General features: G+C 39.4%; 1 pseudogene; it reads left to right on the top strand.

The window, feature by feature from the left end:
* The first annotated feature begins 3,343 nt into the window (after positions 1-3,343).
* Positions 3,344-16,004, top strand: LOC101540106 (60S ribosomal protein L29-like; annotated as a pseudogene).
* The last annotated feature ends 221 nt before the right edge of the window (positions 16,005-16,225 follow it).

The raw sequence follows: 16,225 nt of genomic DNA, 5'->3' as shown, positions 1-16,225 counted from the left end.
GAAGAGAGAAAGAGAGAAAGAAAGAAAGAAGAAGAAGAAAGAAAAAAGAAAGAAAGAAAGAAAGAAAGAAAGAAAGAAAGAAAGAAAGAAAGAGCAAACCATCTGTTTCAGCAAGGAAAGGGAGAAAGGGAGAAAGAAAAGGGAGAAAGGGAAAAAGAGAAAGAGAGGAAGAGAGAACGAGAGAAAGGGAGAAAGAAAGAAAGAAAGAAAGAGAAAGAAAGAGAGAAAAAAGGGAGAAAGGGAGAAAGAAAGGGAGAAAGGGAAAAAGAGAGAAAGAGAGGAAGAGACGAAGAGAGGAAGAGAGAAAGAGAGAAACAAAGAAAGAAAGAAAGAAAGGAAGAAAGAAAGAAAGAAAGAAAGAAAGAAAGAAAGAAAGAAAGAAAGAAAGAAAGAAAGAAAGAAAGAAAGAAAGAAAGAAAGAAAGAAAGAAAGAAAGAAAGAAAACCATGTGCTTCAGCAAGGAAAGGGGGAAAGGGAGAAAGAAAAGGGAGAAAGGTAGAAAGGGAAAAAGAGAAAGAGAGGAAGAGAGAACGAGAGAAAGGGAGAAAGAAAGAAAGAAAGAAAGAAAGAAAGAGAGAGAAAGAAAGAGAGAAAAAGGGAGAAAGGGAGAAAGAAAGGGAGAAAGGGAGAAAGGGAAAAAGAGAGAAAGAGAGGAAGAGACGAAGAGAGGAAGAGCGAAAGAGAGAAACAAACAAAGAAAGAAAGAAAGAGAGAAAGAAAGAAAGAAAGAAAGAAAGAAAGAAAGAAAGAAAGAAAGAAAGAAAGAAAGAAAGAAAGAAAGCAAACCATGTGCTTCAGCAAGGAAAGGGAGAAAGGGAGAAAGAAAAGGGAGAAAGGGAGAAAGAGAAAAAAAGGGAGAAAGAAAGGGAGAAAGTAAGGGAAAAAGGGAGAAAGGGAGAAAGGGAAAAAGAGAGAAAGAGAGGAAGAGAGGAAGAGAGAAAGAGAGAAACGAACAAAGAAAGAAAGTGAGGAAGAGAGAAAGAGAGAAAGAAAGAAAGAAGAAGAAGAAAGAAGAAAGAAAGAAAGAAAGAAAGAAAGAAAGAAAGAAAGAAAGAAAGAAAGAAAGAAAGAAAGCAAGCAAACCATGTGCTTCAGCAAGGAAAGGGAGAAAGGGAGAAAGAAAAGGGAGAAAGGGAAAAAGAGAAAGAGAGGAAGAGAGAAAGAGAGAAAGGGAGAAAGAAAGAAAGAAAGAAAGAAAGAAAGAAAGAAAGAAAGAAAGAAAGAAAGAAAGAAAGAAAGAAAGAAAGAAAGAAAGAAAGAAAGAAAGAAAAGAAAGAAAGAACAAAGAAAGAAAGAAAGAGACAGACAAAGAAAGAAAAAAGGGAAAAAGAGAGAAAGAGAGGAAGAGACGAAGAGAGGAAGAGAGAAAGAGAGAAACGAAGAAAGAAAGAAAGAAAGAAAGAAAGAAAGAAAGAAAGAAAGAAAGAAAGAAAGAAAGAAAGAAAGAAAGAAAGAAAGAAAGAAAGAAAGAAAGAAAGAAAGGATAAAAGAAATCACATATAATAGAGATGTTTGTAGAGACTGCCCCTGTTTACAAAGTTATAAGGAATTCATCACATGCTCACACCGAAGATTTTGAAACATCAGAAAAATTGTAATATATGGGGGTCGAAGATAGTACACGGGGTCAATGTATATGTCTTGCATCTAGCCAATCCGAATTTGATTCTTGTCACCATATGGTTACCTAAGCACCACTGGGGGTAGACATGGAGGTTCCCAAGAACCTCTGAACGTAACTCAGGTGGCCTGGGGAATGGCCAGCATTCCCAGCAGAACCTCATTCTTGGGCCCTTGCACTCAACCTCCAGATTAATTGTGAGTCTGTGGGAGACACCTCCAGGCCTCCTGAGCACCAAGTGCTTCTCCCCTGCAATACAGCGCTCTAAACTCTGAAACCAAAACGAGGGAGAGACCCAGACAAAAAATATATAACACTTTACACCTTGAGGAGAACCACACAGTCCTTAAGAAGAGTTGTTCCCCTCCTTTGCATTCTGTTCAACAGTGCTTTCAGTGGATTTGGAGGAGTGGGCAGAGGACTAGAGGAATAGAGAAACAGCGTTCAGTAACTGCAAACTGGCACTGCACAACAGTGGTGTATAGACGTTGAAAAGTTGCTTCCCTGCTGTCACATATGATCTATGATTGAACCTTTTATCTTGCTTAGACTGCTTCGGGGGAGATGGAGTGAAGAGAAACGATATCACTACAGCACATAACAGCCCATGGCTCCAGAAAACTGCATTGTACCACCATGATTGGAACTCCAGGACCTAGACCAAGACACAGCACTTGGGAACAAAGGACATAAATCCACCAAATGTACTGGCATCCACCTATGGCTATTTTCTGTCCCAACATCCAAAACATGTCTGTGCCCACAGAGATTATTCATAATCTCTAAAATGTAAACAGTAAATCATCCAAGAAGACTTTTCAAAAAGATCCCTTTAGCTTTAAATTAAACAAAAGAGGGAAAAGTCAGTGAGAAACATACATTATAGAAATCAGAGGACAGATATATCACTGTCTCAAAAAGTATCACAAATAGCATGCATTGAATTATCAAAATAAATAATAATACATTGGCTCACAATTTAGATAATCTGACATGGCGATGAAAAGCTAGCAGCACTCAGAATGCAAATGGAAGAAACTAATATAAGCAACATAAATATCAGATCACATTAGCACAGCATTCAGTATATATATATATAAACATTACTGCAAATACAGTGACCCTAATGAAAAAAGAAAGAATAAACTATACAAATAAAAACTAAAGTGCAAAATATATTTGAAAACTTTAAAAAAAAAGTACCTGAAAAGTTCGAGGAGAGAAATCCAACCTACTTGGAACTGTTGTTCTTGAAGAATGAAGCAAGCGAAATGAAGACTCAAAATGACCTCAGCATGTAGATAAAAAAGATACTTTAGTTCAGAACAAAATGGGACTGAATGTTCTGCATAAAATCTCTCTCTCTCAAAAAAAAAGGGAATTTCAAGGATAAAGGTGCATATGGGCACTGAGGAAGAAATAAGTCAATAACAAAGAAGTTTGTGTTCTCCACCTGCCTTAGGGGATTCATATTATGGTAACTCCCTCGCCTTCCTTGCTAAGAAAGTAGAAAGGCAAATCAACACATGATATAATTGTTGCTAGACAATGGACAACACTGGGTTTAAGACTGAGAAACTTTAAATCAGGAAAACAAATGAACTAATAAGTAAGACCAGCACAGTGATAGGCAATGGAGGTGTTGGGGGACCACAGACCAGAGTTAGAGAAAATAAGCTAGGATAATAATTTTAGCCCACTGTTTTGCAAGACTTGGACAGAATGGCGTCGGCAGGGCAGAGAGCAACTGCAGCGGTGGCCACAGCATCACTGCCTGCCCGTGCCATAGCCCTGCCGGACATAGAGCCATGGTGTCAGTGCGCCCAGTGGCTCATCCACTGTGGGGTGCTGTCAGCCAACCACCAGGTGACCTGGGACTTGGCACAGATGTTCAACCTGGCACAGACCCTCCACAATAGGGTCCTGCGCTGCCAACTGCTCAACAACCTTCAGACACATTCCATCAACCTCAAGGAGATCAACCTGAGAACGCAGATGTCCCAGGTGCTGCCCAGAGATGCAGGCAGGTGCATGTTTGTCTGTGTGCAGATCCTTACAACATGCCAGTCTACAAGAAACTTACATTTGGTAGACTGGGAACACCTGTAAAGGTGATTAGAGGCCGACCCAAAAGCCTCCATCCCTCTCGAAGAGCCCGGCAAGCTACCGAAAGTATCCCGCCCGCACAGCAGAGCCTGACAAACTACCCGTGGCATACTTGATATGCCAAAGACAGTAATAATGCCAGTCTTCATTACCTTGATCCTGAAAGAGCTCCCAATATGCCATCGGGCTACACTAGCACGTGACAGGGACGAATGGAGAGGCTACTGGCGCCCATTCAAGTAATTGATGAACAACAGGATGACAGTGATACAGTGAATGAATTTAGCTAAATTTAGCTGGCAAAAGTTTGGGTAGGATAAAACATCTAGAAGTGATATGAGATAACTAGAGAAGCAGGGCAATAGAATGGGACTACAGATTTTTGAACAGAGATCCCTTTCAATTTTCAGCTGGATACTATGCTACACAAAACTCCAAGAGGGAAAATGTTTAATCTGGAAATTGTAAAATTTAGTAATTCCTTGAGTTTATATTGAAAGAATTTTAAGTTTATTCAGAGTACCTAGACTATCCTGAAAACAGAACACAAGTAAGGTGCTGTTTCTTTTTTATAACACAGAGCACTAGAGATCTCAGAAGGATTATACATTCAAATTACTAAAGAATATCCCTACAATAAAGTTTACCCTAAATAGTATGAGAAGTCCCGAACACCAGACTTAACCATTAAGCATGTCTATGTGTTACCTAAAATATGGCCAAAATAAATGAATAATGACTAACACCTTTAGGAAGACAACAAAATCCAACAATATAAACTGGCAATGTCTTACATAAAAGGTGCACACTGTAAATACGAGAAGATGTGAAAATATATCTACTCATAATTGGTAGGGGAAAAGTCAATAGAAGCAAATAAGATATGAGAAGCATGATGAGAATAGCAGGAATCCCATTAAAATACACCAAGATGTAGGAGTATTTAAAGGCAAATGTATTAGAGAAATAGAACATATTGAAACAAAGTGAATTGAGGCCAGAGAGATAGCACGGCAGGTAGGTTACTTGCTTTGCTTGAGACTGACCAGGGTTTTTTTTTTTAAAATATTTTATTGTAGTCTATTTTATTTTCATTTTTAAGTGAATCACCACGAAAGACAGTTACAGACTTAAAAAACTTTCATGATTACATTTCAGTCATACAATGTTTGAGTACCCATCCCTACACCAGTGCCTGTTCTCCACCCCCAATGTTCCCAGTATCCCTCCTGCCACCTCCACCCCTTCCCACCCCCTGCCTCTGTGGCAGGCACATTCCCTCTTTCTCTCTCTCTTTGAGTGTTACGGTTTGCAATACAGGTACTAAACGGACATCATGTTTGGTCCATAGTCTACTTTCAGCACGCATCTCCCATGCCAAGCGAGCTCTCCAAGCACCATTTACTTAGTGGTCCCTTCTCTATCCCAGCTGCCTTTTCCTCCAGCATGTGAGACCTATCCTCCTGGATTAAGTTTGATTTCAGCACCCATCTAATATCTGGAACTCCACCAGAAGTGATGCTTGAGTAGAGAGTCAGGAGTAAGCCCAGAGAACCCCTGGGCTTAGAGAAGCATGGGCAAAATCTGTCACTTAAATGAAATGTCACTTAAATGAAACCCCAAAACAGTGAATTTTTGTAGAGTCTCAAAATATAATATTTGAAATGAAAATTTCACTGAATGCAGTTAATAACAGAGTACAGAAAATAACCCACTAAACTTAGGCATAAAAACTTGATTCTAAATCACAGAAAAAAAACAAATTAATGTAAAAATATCACCAGTGTCTCCAATATGTACAGCAAAATACGTCGTAGTCTCACAGGTGTGCAATTGTAGATGGAGACAGGCATGAAGAAGTAAATAAGTTTAAAGAAGTAAAGGTTATGTTGTTAGGAAAATTTCAAAATGGGGGCTTTCAAGACTTCTACTATCCATAATATCAATGAGAAGCCTGTTTTTAAAAAATGCCCAAAATAACAATTTTGAGACTCTGGAAACTAATAAACGCTCCACGGCAATCTAGATAGCCCTGAAAAAAATAATGGGAAGGCTGTCAGATCTCTCCCCCCAAAGCAATAAGAACCCTGGGCAAGCAGGAAGAAAGACAAACTAGGGCAATTTCCCCTCCAAAAAGGAACACAAAGCTTGCAATAATCTGAGGAGCATGTTCCCCCCAAATTCAAGTGGAATATTAATATGAAGAGCAAACTATGGGGGCTGGAGCAATAGTACAGAGGGTAGGGCATTTGCCTTGCACGTGGCCAACACTGGTTAGATTCCCCGACATCCCATATGGACCCATAAGTGTGTAAAATACAAAGATGCACACGTGAGAAGGTGCGATGAGATGTGTGTTGTGTTGTGCTGTTTGAGTGCTCTCTCTTGCTGCTCGAGTTCGGTGCTCTCGAGCTGCTGTGTATAGACCGGATCAGAATGTCTCCTTCTTGTGCTCTGCTTCTGTGTGTGGCACTGTGTTCTCTTCTTTCTGTCTCTCTATCTCTGTTTCTGTTTCTGTAGTCTTTCCTCTGGTCTCTTCCGACCTGTCTCTGCTTCTGTGTCTTCTCTCTTCCTTCTGTGTCTTCCCTCTTGCTTCTGTGTCTTGTCCTGTGTCTTCTGTGTCTTCCCTCCTTCTTCTGTGTCTTCTCTCTGCTTCTGTCTTGTCTCTGCCCTTCTGTCTTGCCTCTGAGTATATTTCTCTTACAGTCTTAGTTTATATAGCAGTCAAATAGGGTGGTGACACAAAGTTGGGTTGAACATTAACAAATCAACAAAGAAGGGTAAGACCATTTCTCCAGGAGATTAACAAAATCTCATCAAAGGAGATTACTCCAGATTACTAGGAGATCCACTCAAGGGTGGGGTCCAAACCAGGGTATGTCACTTTCTTCCTTCCTCAGCTAGTAATAGAGTAGATTTACTTCTTATATTTACTTCTAATATTTCTAGCAATGTCATTCTGTATGAGCACAGTAAGAGATATATCAAATTTAAAGTTTGATTCTTCCTGAGGACATTCACTATATACTCCAGACCACAGTTTTCAGGCCAGGTTAGTCTTCCTAACCCCAGCAGGGTCCTAGTCTCGTCGTTCATTTTGGATCATGATAGCATTAGTCTATGACCATGTTCTCAGATCAGTTGAGTATTGTGGAGCTTTGGCCTGGCCCATTTCGATGCCAGGGTAGCTCACAGCTTCCCTGGGTCCATTCTGTCCCTCATAGGGACCCTGCTTTTGGGGTGCTAGGAACTAAGGACAACTGAGTTGAGAAAGCAGATGCCCGGGAGTAAATATTATTGGAGTCAATCAGCTCCTAAGTTACAAAGCACATTAACTATCTTCCAGTGTCCATACAGAAAGGACATTGCTTTAAGGTAAACTAAATTCCTGCGGCAAGCCTGAAAGGACAAACCCAGTGCTATCCTACACCTAAGTACCACTAGGAGTATTTCCTGAGTGCAGAGCCAGGAGTAACCCCTGAGCACTTCTGGGGGTGATATAAAAAACAAACAAAAGCAAGCTATGGCATCTTTAGTTGTTTTGCTGTCAAACTCAAGTGTATCTATACATCTATATTATACATATATGAAAATGATTAATAAACATCAGGAAGGAGTATAGAGAAAAAAAGTCTTACAAATATTTTTGTTGTTTTAAGCATTCTTTCTTTAGACACTGGGACACATAAACAAGCTGTAAAAGAACTACATCTCATATACATATGATGACAGACATTCAGAAAATGAAAATCCAACAAGAAAAATTCTCTACCACCAGGAGTATTTCCTGAGTGCAAAACCAGGTGTAGCCCCTGAGCATTGCCGGTTGTGACCTAGAAAAAAAAAAGGAAAGGTCTTATCTACTTAACACCCTTAGCCAGCCTGGGTATCTCTTCCTTCTCTTTTAAGGACAACTTTTCAAGTTCTGTTTGCAATGAATTCTCGCCCTTTCTTCCCTTTGCATCCCTCAGACTAGACATTCTGGCTCCCACTTGACTTAAATGGCTCTTTGCTAAATTAGATGATGGCTTTTGTGTGTTTCAGTCAATGGAAACTCGTGAAATACGGTAGTATCTCCGAACCCTCAGCCGTATTTCCAGATGTTGACTCAAACATTTCCAGTTATTATTTTAATAAATACCACTTTTCTTACAAATGAAATTGCTAGGACTTTTTTTCAGTGTTGGACTTCAAATAGAGTATCTTAGAAATAAATTGATGAAGATACTGTGTCCTTATGTACATTTTATCAATTTCTGTTGTTAAATAAGTTTTTAGGGTGATAGGGATTCTGTTTTGAAAACTGAAAGTTAAAAGTGTTGCTACACTACATCTTATACTTTAGCAACATTCTGGATTCTCACCTCCTGTGGAATTTGAATGTGGCTTTTTTTTTCTTTCAGTGATTGAAGGACTAGATATGTTTTATTCCTCTGAAAAGGGCACACAATGTCTCTTTCTGGCCTACTTTTGGAGTGTATGCAATCTGAAGCATTATTAAAATCAGGATATTCATATTGAAACTCTTTTGTACAAATTACAGTATTGTTCAAGTTCCTCACCAAATTAAAATCCTTAAGAATAAGACATTTTATTTATAAATGAAGATAATGCATGTGATAATGTTTTCTAAATACTACCATTTTATTCTGTAAAGTATAGTTACAATGATAATGATCTTATGCAAAGCTAAAGACCCTACAAGACATTTTGCAGTAAGTTGCTCTGAAGTCCTGTTATGGAGTGATTATTTAGTCTGTGCATGTTCTGTAGGAAGATAGTTTTTACCATATCCACCCATTACAGGCTTCTCTCCTAGATTAGTATTCAACGTTTACTATTATTGTTCTTTTATTTTCCATCGGGGATAGCATAAAGTTAATAACAAAGATTAGCTAAAAGAAATCTGAATCTACTAATCAAGAGAACAGTAGTGATCAGGATCAAAATAAGGTATGATTTCTGATCATCAATACCAAGTTCTCTACTCGTAAGCATTAGCAAACTCTAAAACTAAAATGAAATAAAATTATTTCCTTCATCTTGGATTAATGACTGCATTTTATCATATTTATCATCATTCTTTTTAATATGTTGTCACTAATTCATCCAAAAAGGCATTTTCCCCTTCCTATCACATTAAGCCTAGTTTCACTCCTAGGTAAATATAAAGTTCTAAAAAATTCCTTTCTACTATTGTAACATGTAACGGAATTAGTTACAATTCTGCAAAATATTTCATGAAGCTTCCTTTAACTGTACAGATATGCTTTAGTATAAATGACTTTCTGTTTCTACAGTGGGAGAAGTTTCATGGACATTTCTTTCCTTTATCAGGGTAGATAACATCTTTCAATATGAAGATTAAATGAAAGAGTGAGCCCTTATTCTGAAATAATTTACACTATGATGCTCCTGTGTCATGGTATAAGTAATCCATCCAGTTTGCTTACCAAAAAAGCAATCATTCTCACAACTTTCTTTGCAAAATCCCAACATAAATTTTCATTTCTTTTCTTTTGTACTTTGAACTTTTTATATTCAACTATACTAATATTATACTGAGAACTCAACCATGTCTATGAAGTCAACATTTCAGACCCCATTTTCTAACAAAGTAAACATATGTCCTCCCTATTGTATCACCGATTCATTTTTGTATTTTTGTGTCTGTGTTTATCACCTAAACTCCTGTCATGTATAAGGGTGAATGTCCGACAAAGAGTTCTTGTTGTCTATCTGCACCCCCCCCCCCATTGATCACTTAAACGCATGTGTAATTTTAGAATAAGTGGCCTAACTCCAATCAACTCAGTTTCTCCAGATGTGAACATGCTTATGATGAAAGGGGGATTAGTAGTAAATTCCAAGCAGTAAACCACTCCAGGAGAGGAACATGTCCCAATGGGCAGTAGACTACTCCCAGGGACCAGATGGCTGTCAGAAGGAGTAACCTGAGGAAACTATCTGTTAAGAACAGAAACCAAATGCACCCACCACCACAGAATTCCTTAATTGCTGCCATATTGTGCCTTAATTGTACATTATGTCTAAACTCTGTATGGAAGAGGCCTGGGCCTCCACCTTTCTTGAAATAGCCTGGTCCTGGCTCCTCCTGAAATAAAGAGCTGTTGTTCCCTCTTACACCTGGAACAGTCACTGTCACTGTCACTGTCACTGTTATCCCATTGCTCATCAATTTGTTCGAGCGGGTAGCAGTAACGTCCCTCATTGTTACTGTTTTTGGCATATCCAATACGCCACGGGTATCTTGCCAGGCTCTGCCATGCGGGTGGGTGCAATACTCTTGGTAGCTTGCTGGGCTCTCTGAGAGGGGCGGAGGACTCGAACACGAGTCGGCCTAGTGAAAGGCGAACGCCCAACCACTGTGCTATCGCTCCAGCCCCTGGAGCAGTCAGTATTATTATTTTTTAAATTTTTAATGGATCACCATGATGTGCAGTTACATTACTGGTTGGCGTTTTACCATTTCAGAATAGAGAGAATTTCTCCTTTCCATGTGTGATAATTCATCAAATAATTTAGAGAATCCTGGGAATCAATAGATGAATAACAAACTTGTCCCTTATTAGTGAAAATATTATTCAGTATCAAATAATATATCTTGGAAGTGTGATAAAAAATTGATTTTCCAAGACTCTACTCTAGACTAGACTATACAGACTTATTCCAGACAGTACTAGTTCGTGCTGGTATACTATGCGGCTGCAAAATATGATATAATCATGCAAGTGATTGTAACCTGGATGGAACTGGGAGATGTGTTAAGTGAAGTAAGCCAGAAGAAGGACAAAACAGGTTGATCTCAATTATTTATGGAATTCCATAGACCACTTATTTATGGTCTATGAAATAACTGGACAAGGAATGCAACGGAGTAAAGGGTGAATGCCCAGATAACCCTGGACTCCAGGTTATAAGGAGAAAAAGGACAGAGAAGAAATCAAGAGGGAAGGAAGAAGATGAGAAAGGGAAGTAATGTGGGAACAGGGGTCAGGGCCTCAGGTACACTGGCAATGTTGGTGAGTGGTGTAGCTATGTATCCAAGCCACCAACTCAACAGCACTGAAAACATGAGATAAAATTACAGGCAGAAAATTTTAAAATGTGCCTGTCAAGGTTGCAGGCTGTGGGGAGAGATGAGGAGGAGGGATCATAGCATTGGTGCTAGAACATTCACTGTATCACTGTCATCTCTTTGTTCATCGATTTACTCGAGTGGGCACCAGTAATGTCTCCATTCATCCTAGCCCTGAGATTTTAGCAGCCTCTCCTTACTCGTCTTTCCCAACGATTGGAGGCTTCTTTCAGGGTCAGGGGAATGGAGACATTACTGGTGCCTGCTCGAGCAAAACAAAGATCAGCGGCGGGATGACAAGTAATACAAGTGATACGATCACGATTACGAAATCCCGTTAATCATCGATTTCTCAAGTGGGCTCAGTAACCTCTCCATTCGTCCTTTCCCTGAGACTTAAGAAGTCTCTCTCCACTCGGCCCTCCCAATGATGTCACACTGGAGGCCCCTTCAGGGTCAGGGGAATGGGATCCAGCTTGTTACTGGACTTAGCTTATGAATACACCATGGGAAGCTTGCAAGGCTGTCCCACATGGGCAGGAAACTCTTAGAAGCTTGCCAGTTTCTCCCAGAGGGAGAAGCAGGCTACAAGATATCGCTTCTGGGAGCTCGCTTTTAAGTCTCTGGATGTTAGCCATTGATGGAATTACACACACCTGGGTTCCTCTGTTGGTACCTTCATGCGTGAGGCCTGTCCGAACATGTGGAGAGGGGCCTCAACCATGGCTGTAGCTAGGTTCTGGTAGTCTTCAGCTGCCAGGAGCTCTGCTCGGGGTGGGGAGGGAAGCTGGAGCCCATCCCATCCGAGGGGCCCGGGGGAAAACAGCCAGGCATGTGGGCAAGAGACTCTCTGTCTCTTGTGATACAAGGTAAGTTAATTGCTTGGTTCATTTCTGTGAGTTACTCAGTTTTTATAGGTATCTGCTATAGATATATGAAGTACACACACCATTAAGTTTGTTTTTCTTTTGATGTGGTTCATCTTTTATTATAAGAGGATCTCAACCAAGATTCTTGAAAGGTAGAAGGAAATGAATTTTTCTTCCTTATGCTGTTAAAAAGAGGGGAAAAAATGAAAAATTTTCATGTCCCATTCCATATCCACAGAACTAAGGAATAAGTCACCTTACCTTCATTAAGAAAGAATGAATCAATGGGTATGAAGACCTACTTTCCTTTAATTTCCAATTCACATGCTATTCCTCACAAAATATCTTCATTACTCTGAAATAATTTTTATCCTTCCTGAATTTTCCTGTCAGTATGCATGCCTCATTAACCAAGATGTGATCAGTGCTATTAATACTCATTTATTTTCTATTCTTACTACTGTCGTAAATTTCTACAATTATGCTTTGAAGATTCTCAGTGTATGATGCAATGACTTAAGTGTTGGTGGAACCTTGTGGAAATCAAGATCTGATGCAGAAGATAAGTACTAAGTCAGTTAATATCTGTATCTGTTTTATTCTTCGTGGCTCTGTGACTCCTACATCTGTGCTCAACAGAATTTCCTGGGATAAATTCGTAAGTACCTCAAGATAAAAATTACTATTTGCTTTAGTACTGGGAATCAAGTGTTAAAGAAAACAAATTTCTCCAAGTGAAGAGTCAATTTGAAATCAATATATACCATTAGGACTCAGGGCAGGCTAACCCCAAAATGTATAAAAAAAGCAAATTGGTCATAGAGATCTGAAGTGATGATACAAAACTTCACAAACAGACAACCGAAAGGGGAATTCACACTCTTGAAACCAGTTTTTCTTTGAAGGAGCTTCTTGAAAACAAAAAGCAAGCATCTCAGCACTTTGCCATTGAGTATGGAACTCATTCATGTTTATTGTTGCCCTATACCAGATTGAGAGGTCTGTATATTCTTAGTTTGCTAAAAGATTTCTACACTTTTTAAGTAATGGATTACTATATCATTTATAGTGAATGTTCTTTATCTACTCAGGTGACTTTTCATATCTAAGGTATTTATATCATAATATTTTACTTATTAATGCAGACATTTAAGCATACCATAATATAGTATTTTCTTTTATTTTTTCATAATATAGTATTTTCTAACATAAAGCCAATATCCTTTTTTACAATAAACATACTTTCATACTTTATAGGCTTATTTAGATTTTCATTCAAAAATATTTTAATTATTCCCTCATTCTTAATGAACTGTATATCTATATGATTTATATATTTTAGGTAAATATTAAAATGTATTAGCATAGAATTGTTTACATACCTGTAAAAAAGAAATATAGAGAGCTTTTGAAAATAATTTTATTAACTTAGCATTGATTTACAATTTTGTAAAATTTCAGGAGTTTAGCTTTTTTCATATACATGTGTATATGTGCCACTACCTCCACACACACAAAAATAAAAGATCTTTCTCATATGTGGGATCTAAGAAAACATAGTAGGGGGGCAAAAAGTGGTCAAAGGAATTGGAACTGGAGATTTTTTGTTTATAGAATTGAACTTACCTGGGAGAAACTGTCTGGGAGGGGCCCTTGGAACACGGACAGAGGGAAGCAGGCATTCTGGGGATGGGGATGGTGTCGGAATGATGTATGCGTGAAAAGCATAATTAATGGTATTGTAAATCATGTTACTTCAATAAAAATGGATAAAAAAGATGAACCACCCTGCCTCAAAACACAAAGCCACAAAAGTGGCATCTTGGTCACATTGCATTTAAGTTGCTAGAGAAACAACCAATGCAACAGTGACAATGAGCCTCTCAGACTCCCTGAAAGCAGGAAATAAATTCCCCATGTGAAAATTGACCTTTCTCTGACACATGCACAAAAGAGATGCAAAGACATCCCTCCCAAGGCAGACAAGGCAAAAACGTTTAGGCTATGGAAAGACATTCTGCTGAGTTCCTCACTAAATCAGCATCCAGTCCAAAAGTGTCTTTGTTCTGTGTGTCCATTCTTCACAAATTTATTGTCCCTTGGTTTTTATCTGGCTGCAGGAACTAAAATGAGGAGCCCGGGTAACCATCCGCAACCTCTGGAAAGTGAAAGGAACCCCTCACCCTATGCTCAGGCCTCAAGGCTAATCTTCACACACTGCATGTGAAAGACTGTTGATTCAAAGGAGCACAAGGAAGGCATAAATAACAAACTGATATTTGAGCCACGACCCACAGAAGATAAAGCAAAGGGTAGCTTGGATCTAGCTGGATTAAATGACATCAAAACCCAACGCATTAATCAATCAGAAATCTTAAAATATTGACATTATTCAGAATGAAACTCAAAACAATACATCACTGTCATTGTCGTCATCATCAATGTCATACAAATATGGTCTTCTCACAAGGAAAAACATAACAGAGATGAACCCCCAAATGCCAGAGATACAGAATACTCAAATATCACGTGGCTGATGGGGTTCGATTCCCCTGTCCCTCTCAGAGAGCCTGGCAAGCTACCAAGAGTATCCCGCCTGCACAGCAGAGCCTGGCAAGGTACCTGTGGCGTATTCGATATGCCAAAAACAGTAACACCAATTCTCACAATGGAGACATTACTGGTGCCTGCTTGAGCAAACCAATGAACAGTGGGACGACAGTGCTACGATAGTGCAGTGCTACAGTAAAATTATTAAGTGAAATAAAGTATACACAACACAACTAGAAAATAGTAGCAGTGAAAGAGGAAGTATAAAAGTTCGATGTGAACGGATGTAATATCTGAACCAAATATTTCACTGAATTAGTTTAATAACACAAAGTAGATTGGGGAGGAAAGCATCGGGGCCTTTGAAGAAAGATATCTTAAAAGGATGCACTCTCAATGGAATACAATATAGCTAAATAAATGATGAAATCATGCAATCTGCTGCAACTTGGATAGAGCTGGAGGTTATGTTAAGTGAAGAAAGTCTAAAGAAGAAGGTCAAATACTCTGGCATATAGAACAGTAGTACAGGGAACACAAAGTACCAAGGGTGAGTAAATCTTTGACCCTAGATTATAGAAATGGAAAGTGCAGGAAGGAGATACTGAAGCGTGAGAAACAAGAGCAGGACGGAGATAACTGGGGCCTTGGACAAAGCTCAGGGAACTCAAATATGTCAGTGCTACAGAGGTGTAATACACATGGATCTCAGTTGCAGATTCAACAACACTCTAAGCATAATACCCACACCACAATAATTAAACTTAAAAATGTTCCTCTTCAGGAGGGAGGCTGGGGGTGGGAGAGAAGCTGGGAACTTTAATGAAGGAAATTTTACACTCATGGTGGGATTACTGTTGGAGCATTATATGTCCCAAACTCTATTTTGGAGATATTGGTCTATCATGGTGCCTAAGATTTTTTTAAAAAATTGAAAAAAAAAAGAGAAACAGTAATATAAGTAACAAAGAGAAACTAATTCAAAATAAGAGCCTCAGAGATTAATCAAATTTAATTTTAATAAGGCAGTCCTAATAAAATTCAACCTAGGACTCTCAGAAAAAGAAAATTTGGCTTTAAATGTTTATATAGAAATAATAGCTGAAATTTCTCCAAATTTAGTGGAAAAATTACAAATGTAAGACCAGCCAGCTTCAAACACAATAAATCCAAAGTAGCTCTTCCGGTTCCAGCGCCCCGGGAGCCGCCGTCGTGGTGAAGACACGGCCAAGTCCAAGAACCACACCACGCACAGCCAGTCTCGAAAGTGGCACAGAAATGGCATTAAGAAACCTCGGTCACAGCGATATGAGTCTCCTAAAGGGGTGGGCCCCAAATTCCTGAGGAACATGCGTTTTGCCAAAAAGCACAACAAGAAGGGCCTGAAGAAGATGCTGGCCAATAAAGCTAAGGCCATGAGCGCCCGTGCCGAGGCCTTCAAGCCCTGGTGAAGCCCAAGCAGGCCAGGCCCGTGATCGCAAAGAACAGTCGCAAGCTCAGTCGACTTGCGTATATTGCTCACCCTAGGCTTGGGAAAAATGCTCGTGCCCGCATTGCCAAGGGTCTGAGGCTTTGCCGGCCAAAAACCAAGGTTGAAACCAAGGATCCAACCAAGGCTAAAACCAACGTTCAAATGAAGGCTAAAGCCAAGGCTCAGATTAAGGCTAAAGCCAAGCCCCAGAGTAAGACCCAGACGGCTGCAGCTCCAGAACCAGCTCAAGCTGCCAAAGGTGCCCAGCCCCCTGCCAAGGCTCCCTAAGAGGCTGCTGTCATGCTGTCAGTGTGAGCGTGGAAGGACTGGTGCGATCTCTGGGCTGTCTCCAGCCTGGGTCCTCCTGTGCTGTTTGTACAAATAAACCTGAGAGCAGGAAAAAAAATTCAAAGTATACACATGAAAATTGAGCTACTAAAACACAAAGATAATTTTTTTAACTCAAAACTCAAAAACAACTGCACTGTAGCACTGTCGTCCTGTTGTTC

This window comes from Sorex araneus, chromosome X (genome assembly GCF_027595985.1).
Source record: "Sorex araneus isolate mSorAra2 chromosome X, mSorAra2.pri, whole genome shotgun sequence".
In the NCBI taxonomy this organism is placed as follows: Eukaryota; Metazoa; Chordata; class Mammalia; order Eulipotyphla; family Soricidae; genus Sorex; species Sorex araneus.
Note: the sequence above shows the minus strand (reverse complement) of the source record. Positions and strands in the feature narration are given on the sequence as shown.